The sequence below is a fragment of the Phyllobates terribilis genome, unplaced genomic scaffold (genome assembly GCF_046119375.1).
Source record: "Phyllobates terribilis strain yellow unplaced genomic scaffold, ASM4611937v1 Scaffold_66__1_contigs__length_7565176, whole genome shotgun sequence".
In the NCBI taxonomy this organism is placed as follows: Eukaryota; Metazoa; Chordata; class Amphibia; order Anura; family Dendrobatidae; genus Phyllobates; species Phyllobates terribilis.
Genome location: NW_027362826.1, coordinates 6,508,872 through 6,521,096, shown reverse-complemented (window position 1 = coordinate 6,521,096; position 12,225 = coordinate 6,508,872). Strand labels below are relative to the sequence as shown.

At 42.2% G+C, this 12,225-nt stretch overlaps 6 non-coding genes across 6 annotated transcripts; all 6 read left to right on the top strand.

Annotated features, from left to right (window-relative positions):
• Positions 1-213: 213 nt before the first annotated feature.
• On the top strand, positions 214-404 carry LOC141194032 (U2 spliceosomal RNA). The gene has a single exon (XR_012266829.1). It is a non-coding gene; the product is annotated as a U2 spliceosomal RNA (small nuclear RNA).
• A 1,115-nt stretch (positions 405-1,519) lies between these two features.
• On the top strand, positions 1,520-1,710 carry LOC141194031 (U2 spliceosomal RNA). The gene has a single exon (XR_012266828.1). It is a non-coding gene; the product is annotated as a U2 spliceosomal RNA (small nuclear RNA).
• A 1,115-nt stretch (positions 1,711-2,825) lies between these two features.
• LOC141194030 (U2 spliceosomal RNA) lies at positions 2,826-3,016 on the top strand. Its single transcript, XR_012266827.1, has one exon. It is a non-coding gene; the product is annotated as a U2 spliceosomal RNA (small nuclear RNA).
• Positions 3,017-4,131: 1,115 nt separating this feature from the next.
• On the top strand, positions 4,132-4,322 carry LOC141194029 (U2 spliceosomal RNA). The gene has a single exon (XR_012266826.1). It is a non-coding gene; the product is annotated as a U2 spliceosomal RNA (small nuclear RNA).
• Positions 4,323-5,437: 1,115 nt separating this feature from the next.
• On the top strand, positions 5,438-5,628 carry LOC141194028 (U2 spliceosomal RNA). Its single transcript, XR_012266825.1, has one exon. It is a non-coding gene; the product is annotated as a U2 spliceosomal RNA (small nuclear RNA).
• A 6,390-nt stretch (positions 5,629-12,018) lies between these two features.
• Positions 12,019-12,208, top strand: LOC141193647 (U2 spliceosomal RNA). The gene has a single exon (XR_012266542.1). It is a non-coding gene; the product is annotated as a U2 spliceosomal RNA (small nuclear RNA).
• The last annotated feature ends 17 nt before the right edge of the window (positions 12,209-12,225 follow it).

Below are 12,225 nucleotides of genomic sequence, written 5' to 3'. Positions count from 1 at the left end.
AACAGCAGGGGGTGAAGGTGCTGTGTTTAAAGAGGTGGAGTTATGCAGATCTAAAACGCGTGGATTGCAGCAGCAGCAAGCCGAAAAGTGCAGGCATGTAAGGGATCTAGAGGTTGACAACATGTCTTCTTAACGGGAGTCCAGGAGCTCATCTCCACAAATGGACTTTTCAGGATCCTTGGGTGGCTCCGTAGTTTGAAACCAATTCTGGTTATCGCTTCTCGGCCTTTTGGCTAAGATCAAGTGTAGTATCTGTTCTTATCAGTTTAATATCTGATACGTCCCCTATCTGGGGACCATATATTAAATGGATTTTTAGAACAGGGAGATGGAAAAAGAGCTTGCTCTGTCCACTCCACGCATTGACCTGGTATTGCAGTATCTCCAGGACCGGTGCACCCCTTCTTTAATGCAGTTTCTAAAATCAGAAAGAATTGAATTCAATGTTTTTTGTTCATTTTGCTTGTTTGTCGGATTTTGGGATGGACTCTTTGGCTTTGCTTTTCTTCTCCTCATTGGATTTTTCATGTTCAAAGTTGCAGAAGCCAGATTACAAGCTCATTTTGGTTCAACTTCAGCAACTGTGCATTGCATTGCCATGTAATGTGATGCAATGCTATCTTTCTAGCTCTCCCTTTTTACTTCCTTTTGGATAAACAGACATATTAGGCAAGCATTTTGGAGCTTTCACCTAAATAACTACAGGTGGTGAGATAAGCTGCACAATATAATTGACCTTTCAGTATATTGTTGCACACACACCATCTATTTAGCAAATGCCCTTGTTATCAACAGCAGCCTTTTAAACTCACCTGAGCTAACAGGTATGTGCGCTGGTTACTCTGCTGCGCTTAAAATTTCTTTTTTGGTTTGCTACAATGCCTTTTCTGAAACGTTGTCTCCTTCTGCTGGAACACTGACTTCTTTCATTTAATGCCTGCAGACTATAAAAGAGAACCCAACCCAAAAAGTTTGGTTGATTAGTCTGTGGCATTCTGTTAAACTGTTGCTTATGGCGGTCTCTGTGAGCTTCTCAGCGACATTCAGCCAGCCAGGTATCCTGCCTGCAGTAGATGGAATGTGGCAATGGAATGCTGGCTGCGCGTGTCATAATAGGCTCTGAGCCTTTATATACCTGTGCACAGCAGCAGCCACCTTCAGTCTGCTGCTGGACAGCCAGCAGCAGCAGCAGCAGGAGAGGTATGTAATCAGGAGCCCTCCTGCTAAGGGTAGACAGCTGCTCGTTCCACCCCACCCCCCGCCTTAATTGGTTCTCCTCCCTTCCAACGGTGTTGAGGCGGGTGGGAACAGCAGGGGGTGAAGGTGCTGTGTTTAAAGAGGTGGAGTTATGCAGATCTAAAACGCGTGGATTGCAGCAGCAGCAAGCCGAAAAGTGCAGGCATGTAAGGGATCTAGAGGTTGACAACATGTCTTCTTAACGGGAGTCCAGGAGCTCATCTCCACAAATGGACTTTTCAGGATCCTTGGGTGGCTCCGTAGTTTGAAACCAATTCTGGTTATCGCTTCTCGGCCTTTTGGCTAAGATCAAGTGTAGTATCTGTTCTTATCAGTTTAATATCTGATACGTCCCCTATCTGGGGACCATATATTAAATGGATTTTTAGAACAGGGAGATGGAAAAAGAGCTTGCTCTGTCCACTCCACGCATTGACCTGGTATTGCAGTATCTCCAGGACCGGTGCACCCCTTCTTTAATGCAGTTTCTAAAATCAGAAAGAATTGAATTCAATGTTTTTTGTTCATTTTGCTTGTTTGTCGGATTTTGGGATGGACTCTTTGGCTTTGCTTTTCTTCTCCTCATTGGATTTTTCATGTTCAAAGTTGCAGAAGCCAGATTACAAGCTCATTTTGGTTCAACTTCAGCAACTGTGCATTGCATTGCCATGTAATGTGATGCAATGCTATCTTTCTAGCTCTCCCTTTTTACTTCCTTTTGGATAAACAGACATATTAGGCAAGCATTTTGGAGCTTTCACCTAAATAACTACAGGTGGTGAGATAAGCTGCACAATATAATTGACCTTTCAGTATATTGTTGCACACACACCATCTATTTAGCAAATGCCCTTGTTATCAACAGCAGCCTTTTAAACTCACCTGAGCTAACAGGTATGTGCGCTGGTTACTCTGCTGCGCTTAAAATTTCTTTTTTGGTTTGCTACAATGCCTTTTCTGAAACGTTGTCTCCTTCTGCTGGAACACTGACTTCTTTCATTTAATGCCTGCAGACTATAAAAGAGAACCCAACCCAAAAAGTTTGGTTGATTAGTCTGTGGCATTCTGTTAAACTGTTGCTTATGGCGGTCTCTGTGAGCTTCTCAGCGACATTCAGCCAGCCAGGTATCCTGCCTGCAGTAGATGGAATGTGGCAATGGAACGCTGGCTGCGCGTGTCATAATAGGCTCTGAGCCTTTATATACCTGTGCACAGCAGCAGCCACCTTCAGTCTGCTGCTGGACAGCCAGCAGCAGCAGCAGCAGGAGAGGTATGTAATCAGGAGCCCTCCTGCTAAGGGTAGACAGCTGCTCGTTCCACCCCACCCCCCGCCTTAATTGGTTCTCCTCCCTTCCAACGGTGTTGAGGCGGGTGGGAACAGCAGGGGGTGAAGGTGCTGTGTTTAAAGAGGTGGAGTTATGCAGATCTAAAACGCGTGGATTGCAGCAGCAGCAAGCCGAAAAGTGCAGGCATGTAAGGGATCTAGAGGTTGACAACATGTCTTCTTAACGGGAGTCCAGGAGCTCATCTCCACAAATGGACTTTTCAGGATCCTTGGGTGGCTCCGTAGTTTGAAACCAATTCTGGTTATCGCTTCTCGGCCTTTTGGCTAAGATCAAGTGTAGTATCTGTTCTTATCAGTTTAATATCTGATACGTCCCCTATCTGGGGACCATATATTAAATGGATTTTTAGAACAGGGAGATGGAAAAAGAGCTTGCTCTGTCCACTCCACGCATTGACCTGGTATTGCAGTATCTCCAGGACCGGTGCACCCCTTCTTTAATGCAGTTTCTAAAATCAGAAAGAATTGAATTCAATGTTTTTTGTTCATTTTGCTTGTTTGTCGGATTTTGGGATGGACTCTTTGGCTTTGCTTTTCTTCTCCTCATTGGATTTTTCATGTTCAAAGTTGCAGAAGCCAGATTACAAGCTCATTTTGGTTCAACTTCAGCAACTGTGCATTGCATTGCCATGTAATGTGATGCAATGCTATCTTTCTAGCTCTCCCTTTTTACTTCCTTTTGGATAAACAGACATATTAGGCAAGCATTTTGGAGCTTTCACCTAAATAACTACAGGTGGTGAGATAAGCTGCACAATATAATTGACCTTTCAGTATATTGTTGCACACACACCATCTATTTAGCAAATGCCCTTGTTATCAACAGCAGCCTTTTAAACTCACCTGAGCTAACAGGTATGTGCGCTGGTTACTCTGCTGCGCTTAAAATTTCTTTTTTGGTTTGCTACAATGCCGTTTCTGAAACGTTGTCTCCTTCTGCTGGAACACTGACTTCTTTCATTTAATGCCTGCAGACTATAAAAGAGAACCCAACCCAAAAAGTTTGGTTGATTAGTCTGTGGCATTCTGTTAAACTGTTGCTTATGGCGGTCTCTGTGAGCTTCTCAGCGACATTCAGCCAGCCAGGTATCCTGCCTGCAGTAGATGGAATGTGGCAATGGAACGCTGGCTGCGCGTGTCATAATAGGCTCTGAGCCTTTATATACCTGTGCACAGCAGCAGCCACCTTCAGTCTGCTGCTGGACAGCCAGCAGCAGCAGCAGCAGGAGAGGTATGTAATCAGGAGCCCTCCTGCTAAGGGTAGACAGCTGCTCGTTCCACCCCACCCCCCGCCTTAATTGGTTCTCCTCCCTTCCAACGGTGTTGAGGCGGGTGGGAACAGCAGGGGGTGAAGGTGCTGTGTTTAAAGAGGTGGAGTTATGCAGATCTAAAACGCGTGGATTGCAGCAGCAGCAAGCCGAAAAGTGCAGGCATGTAAGGGATCTAGAGGTTGACAACATGTCTTCTTAACGGGAGTCCAGGAGCTCATCTCCACAAATGGACTTTTCAGGATCCTTGGGTGGCTCCGTAGTTTGAAACCAATTCTGGTTATCGCTTCTCGGCCTTTTGGCTAAGATCAAGTGTAGTATCTGTTCTTATCAGTTTAATATCTGATACGTCCCCTATCTGGGGACCATATATTAAATGGATTTTTAGAACAGGGAGATGGAAAAAGAGCTTGCTCTGTCCACTCCACGCATTGACCTGGTATTGCAGTATCTCCAGGACCGGTGCACCCCTTCTTTAATGCAGTTTCTAAAATCAGAAAGAATTGAATTCAATGTTTTTTGTTCATTTTGCTTGTTTGTCGGATTTTGGGATGGACTCTTTGGCTTTGCTTTTCTTCTCCTCATTGGATTTTTCATGTTCAAAGTTGCAGAAGCCAGATTACAAGCTCATTTTGGTTCAACTTCAGCAACTGTGCATTGCATTGCCATGTAATGTGATGCAATGCTATCTTTCTAGCTCTCCCTTTTTACTTCCTTTTGGATAAACAGACATATTAGGCAAGCATTTTGGAGCTTTCACCTAAATAACTACAGGTGGTGAGATAAGCTGCACAATATAATTGACCTTTCAGTATATTGTTGCACACACACCATCTATTTAGCAAATGCCCTTGTTATCAACAGCAGCCTTTTAAACTCACCTGAGCTAACAGGTATGTGCGCTGGTTACTCTGCTGCGCTTAAAATTTCTTTTTTGGTTTGCTACAATGCCTTTTCTGAAAAGTTGTCTCCTTCTGCTGGAACACTGACTTCTTTCATTTAATGCCTGCAGACTATAAAAGAGACCCCAACCCAAAAAGTTTGGTTGATTAGTCTGTGGCATTCTGTTAAACTGTTGCTTATGGCGGTCTCTGTGAGCTTCTCAGCGACATTCAGCCAGCCAGGTATCCTGCCTGCAGTAGATGGAATGTGGCAATGGAACGCTGGCTGCGCGTGTCATAATAGGCTCTGAGCCTTTATATACCTGTGCACAGCAGCAGCCACCTTCAGTCTGCTGCTGGACAGCCAGCAGCAGCAGCAGCAGGAGAGGTATGTAATCAGGAGCCCTCCTGCTAAGGGTAGACAGCTGCTCGTTCCACCCCACCCCCCGCCTTAATTGGTTCTCCTCCCTTCCAACGGTGTTGAGGCGGGTGGGAACAGCAGGGGGTGAAGGTGCTGTGTTTAAAGAGGTGGAGTTATGCAGATCTAAAACGCGTGGATTGCAGCAGCAGCAAGCCGAAAAGTGCAGGCATGTAAGGGATCTAGAGGTTGACAACATGTCTTCTTAACGGGAGTCCAGGAGCTCATCTCCACAAATGGACTTTTCAGGATCCTTGGGTGGCTCCGTAGTTTGAAACCAATTCTGGTTATCGCTTCTCGGCCTTTTGGCTAAGATCAAGTGTAGTATCTGTTCTTATCAGTTTAATATCTGATACGTCCCCTATCTGGGGACCATATATTAAATGGATTTTTAGAACAGGGAGATGGAAAAAGAGCTTGCTCTGTCCACTCCACGCATTGACCTGGTATTGCAGTATCTCCAGGACCGGTGCACCCCTTCTTTAATGCAGTTTCTAAAATCAGAAAGAATTGAATTCAATGTTTTTTGTTCATTTTGCTTGTTTGTCGGATTTTGGGATGGACTCTTTGGCTTTGCTTTTCTTCTCCTCATTGGATTTTTCATGTTCAAAGTTGCAGAAGCCAGATTACAAGCTCATTTTGGTTCAACTTCAGCAACTGTGCATTGCATTGCCATGTAATGTGATGCAATGCTATCTTTCTAGCTCTCCCTTTTTACTTCCTTTTGGATAAACAGACATATTAGGCAAGCATTTTGGAGCTTTCACCTAAATAACTACAGGTGGTGAGATAAGCTGCACAATATAATTGACCTTTCAGTATATTGTTGCACACACACCATCTATTTAGCAAATGCCCTTGTTATCAACAGCAGCCTTTTAAACTCACCTGAGCTAACAGGTATGTGCGCTGGTTACTCTGCTGCGCTTAAAATTTCTTTTTTGGTTTGCTACAATGCCTTTTCTGAAACGTTGTCTCCTTCTGCTGGAACACTGACTTCTTTCATTTAATGCCTGCAGACTATAAAAGAGAACCCAACCCAAAAAGTTTGGTTGATTAGTCTGTGGCATTCTGTTAAACTGTTGCTTATGGCGGTCTCTGTGAGCTTCTCAGCGACATTCAGCCAGCCAGGTATCCTGCCTGCAGTAGATGGAATGTGGCAATGGAACGCTGGCTGCGCGTGTCATAATAGGCTCTGAGCCTTTATATACCTGTGCACAGCAGCAGCCACCTTCAGTCTGCTGCTGGACAGCCAGCAGCAGCAGCAGCAGGAGAGGTATGTAATCAGGAGCCCTCCTGCTAAGGGTAGACAGCTGCTCGTTCCACCCCACCCCCCGCCTTAATTGGTTCTCCTCCCTTCCAACGGTGTTGAGGCGGGTGGGAACAGCAGGGGGTGAAGGTGCTGTGTTTAAAGAGGTGGAGTTATGCAGATCTAAAACGCGTGGATTGCAGCAGCAGCAAGCCGAAAAGTGCAGGCATGTAAGGGATCTAGAGGTTGACAACATGTCTTCTTAACGGGAGTCCAGGAGCTCATCTCCACAAATGGACTTTTCAGGATCCTTGGGTGGCTCCGTAGTTTGAAACCAATTCTGGTTATCGCTTCTCGGCCTTTTGGCTAAGATCAAGTGCTTTATTGCAGGAGATTGTGGTTGAAGGGCACTCGGGTACCCCTCTCCTTGGCCTGGCAGGATCGTCCACTTTGGTGGACTTAACCTGCTTGCTGCTATTAGGGAGAGGGCTTAGTCCCAGGGTAACGAGTTGCGATCCCCCAGCTTCCATTTGTTTTTCGCTGCAAGAACACTGGGAGCGCAGATTGCAAGCGGCTGCAATTTGCAACCTTGTTGCGTTTTTCCATGGAGGTTGACCCTAACCTCGTGCCTCTTTATGCGAGGCTAAAAAACTCTATCCGAGTTCACTTCACGGCGGGTGGCTCGGATATGAGGAAATTAGGGTATGTAGTCCAGGACGTGCTCAGGAACCTTCTTGGCGTACAAAGGAATGAAATTCTCTCCATCCAGGATTATCCCAGAAGAGGTGACTATGACATCACATTCACCGGAGAAGGTATTTTTAGAGATGTACTAGAAAAGTTAAAAAAAGTTGAAAATAGTCCTGTTTTGAAAGGGATACAAATTGTTGAGCACGTCCTGGATGAGGTAAGACTGGTTATTGTAAAAATATTTTCGCCCTTTGTTTCTGCTCCAGAAGTAATGTCATTTCTAGCAATTTATTTTAAAAGTGTTAAATGTATTGGGAAGATATTAAACGAATATAACATATGGACATCTAAGTGGAAATTCCTTGTGAAGTGTACAAGAGATCCAAATACACCAGGTGGTATACGGCTCCCCCCTGCCCGTTTCAAAATTGGGCAAACAAATGGGGATTTCTTCTTTTCTGGGATGCCAGTATATTGCAGAAATTGTGGGCGCTATGGTCATTCAAAAGAAAACTGTCATGTATCATGTAGAAATTGTGCTAGTGAAGAACATGAGACAAAAGAATGCCCTAAGGAAAAGAAATGCAGTTTTTGCCAGACTCCAGGTCACTTTTATTTTTCTTGTCCTCACAGATTTCGGGAAGATGAGCAAAAGGGGAAGTCCAAGACGTCCGACCAAGGACCAAAAGATCAGACCACCCCTCAGGAGGAGGAACAACAACCTGGAGCCTCTGGAGACAATAAGGGCGTACCAAATAGTGAAGTGTCTCCAGAGTCTATGACAGGTAAAATACCAAATCCCAAAACCTGGCTGCAGGACCTGCGGGAGTCCAAAAGGAGGGCTGAGAAGGAGCAGAAGGGCACTACTGGTAAGGTCAAAAGGGACCGGCAAAAGGCCGACACAGAAGCCCATGCCCAGTCTGGGTCTCCTAGTGCTGAGGGCGCTGAGTGGATAAAGGTGGGTCCTAAGAAAAAGAAAAAGGGTGGTTCGGAGGAGGCAGCAGGAGGTGAACAGATGGACACTTCTCCAGAAGGGGACGTGGACGCTGGACCCTCAGGGGTTTCGGTCTCCGCTGCTACAGGTGGGGACCGGGATCTTGCTGCCTCTGAAGAGTCAGAGGCTCTGCCTTGTGCGCAACCTCCTCCTATAGGACGACCTTCTACAGGTCAAACAGGGGCGGCGGAACCCCTCGGGGACCCACCTGATGAGGAACTGCATGGCCAGCCAATGGAGACCCAGCGGGTTCTGCCAGCCAGCCCTCCGAGCTATGCCAGTGTAGCGTCGGGTTTATATAAATGTGGTAATCTTTCCTCCTCCACGGAGACTCTCGTGACGATACTATCAGATGAGGAGGGAGGCGCAAGCCCAGTGGTCTGATCAGGTTCATCGGACAGGTAAATCCGTTGCTCTTAGTTACCTAAGTAAAATTTCTACATTTTCTAATGATGGCTGAACTCAAAGGTATTTCCCTCAACGTGAGAGGCATAAAATCTAACACGAGAAGAACTGCTCTTTTTAATTTTTTTACGTGTTTTACTGCATCTGTATTTTTTCTGCAAGAATGTAATATCCCACATGAAATGTCATATCAAAAATATAAAGATGAGTGGAAGTGTGGGCCATCTGTCTGGTCCGGATCGAATGCTGCAGGATCAGCGGGTGTAGCCATACTTTTTAAAGGGAACGTTTTAATTGATTTTATTCAGGAAATTTTACCAGGTCGTATTTTATTAGTGAAAGCTTTTATTGATGGTATTAGATGGCAGTTTTTAAATTTTTATGGATCCCCAGAGAAAAATGAAAGAGCCGAAATGCTTGATCTTTTACCATTATTTATTAATAACTCTGAACCTTTTATCTTAGCAGGGGATTTTAATTGTGTTTTAAAAGGTGAAAACCGGCGCTCCAGCTCTGTAAGCAGGAACTACGATAAAACCTCAGGTATGCTACATGATATAGTCAAAGATGCTAAATTGATAGACATATATAAAGAGTGTCATAGTGACAGCCCAGAGGACGCCGGTTTCACTTGGAGCAATGCTAATTGTAGCTCTAGGATTGATTTTATTTTTGGTTCAGATAAAACAATACCTGCCAAATGTGAAGTTTTAACTAATATATTTTCAGACCATAAACTTTTATCCTTTACCATAAAAGTAAATGACAACAAAAAATGTGGTAAGAAAAGCTGGAAAATGAACGTATCCCTTTTAACCGACCCGCAGATTTTATCAGATTTTATTGAGTTTTATAGGAAATGTAGAAAAGGGAAAAAAACAAATGAGACTATGAGTGTATGGTGGGATAGAATGAAAGTAAAAATAAAAGACTTTTTTATTAAAAAGAGTATATGTAGAGCCAAAGAAAAATATGAAGAATATAGAATTTTAAATACCCGCCTACAAACATTATTTAAGCTCAGAGACAATGGGATAGATGTACAACTTGATATTTCAAACTTAAAAGAAGAGATTTCAAAATGGCTAGAACAAAAAGGAAAAGAGATCATTTTTCGTTCTAGAGTACAACATATAGAAGAAAATGAAAAGTGTTCCAGATATTTTTTTAGGAAAAATAAAAAAGAAAAAGTGATAATTGACCATATAGATGGTGAGAATAATATAAAAAATATGCTGGGTAAAGTTGAGGTTTTTTTTTCTAATCTTTTTAATGGAAAAAATATAGATAATAAATTAATGGATGATTCGCTGCAAGGACTAACAGCTGTTTTAGATCCCGCATCCCAAGAGTTTTTATCCCAAGTTTTAACGGAACAAGAAGTGTTAAAAACTATTAAAAGTTTTAAAACTGGAAAGGTCCCTGGTCCTGATGGCATCCCAATAGAATTTTATGTATGTTTTTATGATATTTTAAAAGATGATTTGTTTTATTTGTTTACTGAGGTTTTTAATAATAAGGTTTTATTAAATTCCTGGAAGAAAGGTGAAGTCTCCCTCCTATACAAAAAAGGCGATAAATCAAAATTAGAAAACTGGAGACCAATAACACTTTTAAATTGTGACTATAAAATAATGGCTAAAATTTGTGCAAATCGTCTAAAAGAAGTCATCAGCAAAGTTATTCATTCTAATCAAGTGTGTGGGGTGCCGGGGCGCAGTATATGGGACAATCTGAATTTAGTGAAAGACTGTATTGAGGATGTGAAAGACAGAAAGGGGAAAATGGCGATTTTATCTATTGATTTTGAAAAAGCATTTGACCGTGTCTCACACTTTTATCTTTTTAAAGTTTTAGAGAAAATGGGCATACCAGAAGGGTTTTTACTATCGCTTAAAGCATTTTACAAGGATTGTACAAGTAAGATTTTAGTGAATGGTTTTAAGACAAAAGAGGTATTTTTACGGTCAGGGGTGAAACAGGGATGCCCTCTGTCCCCCCTACTGTTTATCTGTGCACTGGAACCAATGTTATGTGCAATACGCCAAAATAAACAGATATGCGGTGTCCCTCTGCCTGGAAGCGGTGGTTTGGAGGCCAAGGTTGTAGGCTACATGGATGACGTGGCGGTCTTGTGTACAGATGCACCATCACTTACGGCCACTCTCCATCAAGTGCAATCCTTTTGTCTAGCTTCTGGTTTTAAAATCAATTTTAATAAGTGTAACATTTTAAGTGTTGGGGGGATGATTTTACGTGATGTACCAATTAATGTCTCCGAATCCATTTCCATTTTAGGTATATCATTCACTGAAAATAATGATGGTTATAATAGTTGGGAAACAGTTACACAGAAAGTAAATACGAAAATATGTATGTGGAACATGAGGAGACTTACAATGGAGGGTAAAGTATTGGTTTTAAAGATGGTGATTTTACCTCTTTTATTGTATCTTAGCATGGTTTTCCCCCCGCCTGTTAATGTTTTAAAAAAGATAACCAAAACCTGTTTTACCTTCTTTTGGAACTCAAAAATGGAAAAGCTGAAAAGAGAAATCGTGATGAAATCAAAAGTAAAAGGTGGTAAAGATTTTCCAGATTTTAATAGGTTTCTTTTAATCCATCTGTTCGTTTACTGTTTTAATGCCCTTTTTAAGAATCACTATTGGTCCTTTTTTATGCGTTTTAATACAGGATTTTTTATGAGAAAGTTTGGATGGTATGAAGTAAATATATCTGTGCCCCATGCTTTTAATTTGTCGACGCATTATGAGATTTTAAGGAAAATAGTGTCCGATTTTAATTTAGGGACTAAGAAAATAGAGGAATTAAGAAATAGTAAGAAACTAATTAAAGAAATACGAAAAAGTGAGGAAATATGTAATGTTGACAGATATGATGATGACAAATCTATGTCTATCTGGAAAATGATTAACGTTTTTTATCTTTTTAATGAACAGAGAGATCTGGCTTGGAGTTGCATGCACCGCTGTCTTCCTTGCCGGGCATTCCAATACAGAAGAGGATTTGTGAGGTCTGCCATCTGCCCAAGAGCCGGATGCCAAGAAGAGGAAACGGTGGAACATCTATTATGGACATGTAATTTTGCAAAGGATTTCTGGAGAAGACTGCTCCCCCTACTGGAAAGGGTGGCAGACCTCAAGGACTTTACATATAAAACTGTGCTATACGGACTTATGGAATGCCCCACAATGGACCAGTACACAATGGCTTGGAAGACAGTGAACTGCGCCAAGTCATCTCTCTGGAAAGCGCGCAACATTGCTATTTTTAAACAACATGTTTTATCAGTGAATGATGTTTTAAGTTTATGTTTATGTGAAATGTATACTTATTATTTAATTGACAAAAAGAAGAATGTACATATTTCCAAAAAATGGCTTGTTGACCAATGGAACCTAATTATTTAAAATCTTTGTATTTTTTTGTTTTGTAAATTTCATTTGTCTTTTAACGTTTGGTATTTGTGTAATTATGCTTGTAATTTGTTAAAGTTTTAATAAACGGTTTTATCCCTCTGCAGGGGATAGCCAAATTAAAAAAAAAAATCTGTTCTTATCAGTTTAATATCTGATACGTCCCCTATCTGGGGACCATATATTAAATGGATTTTTAGAACAGGGAGATGGAAAAAGAGCTTGCTCTGTCCACTCCACGCATTGACCTGGTATTGCAGTATCTCCAGGACCGGTGCACCCCTTCTTTAATGCAGTTTCTA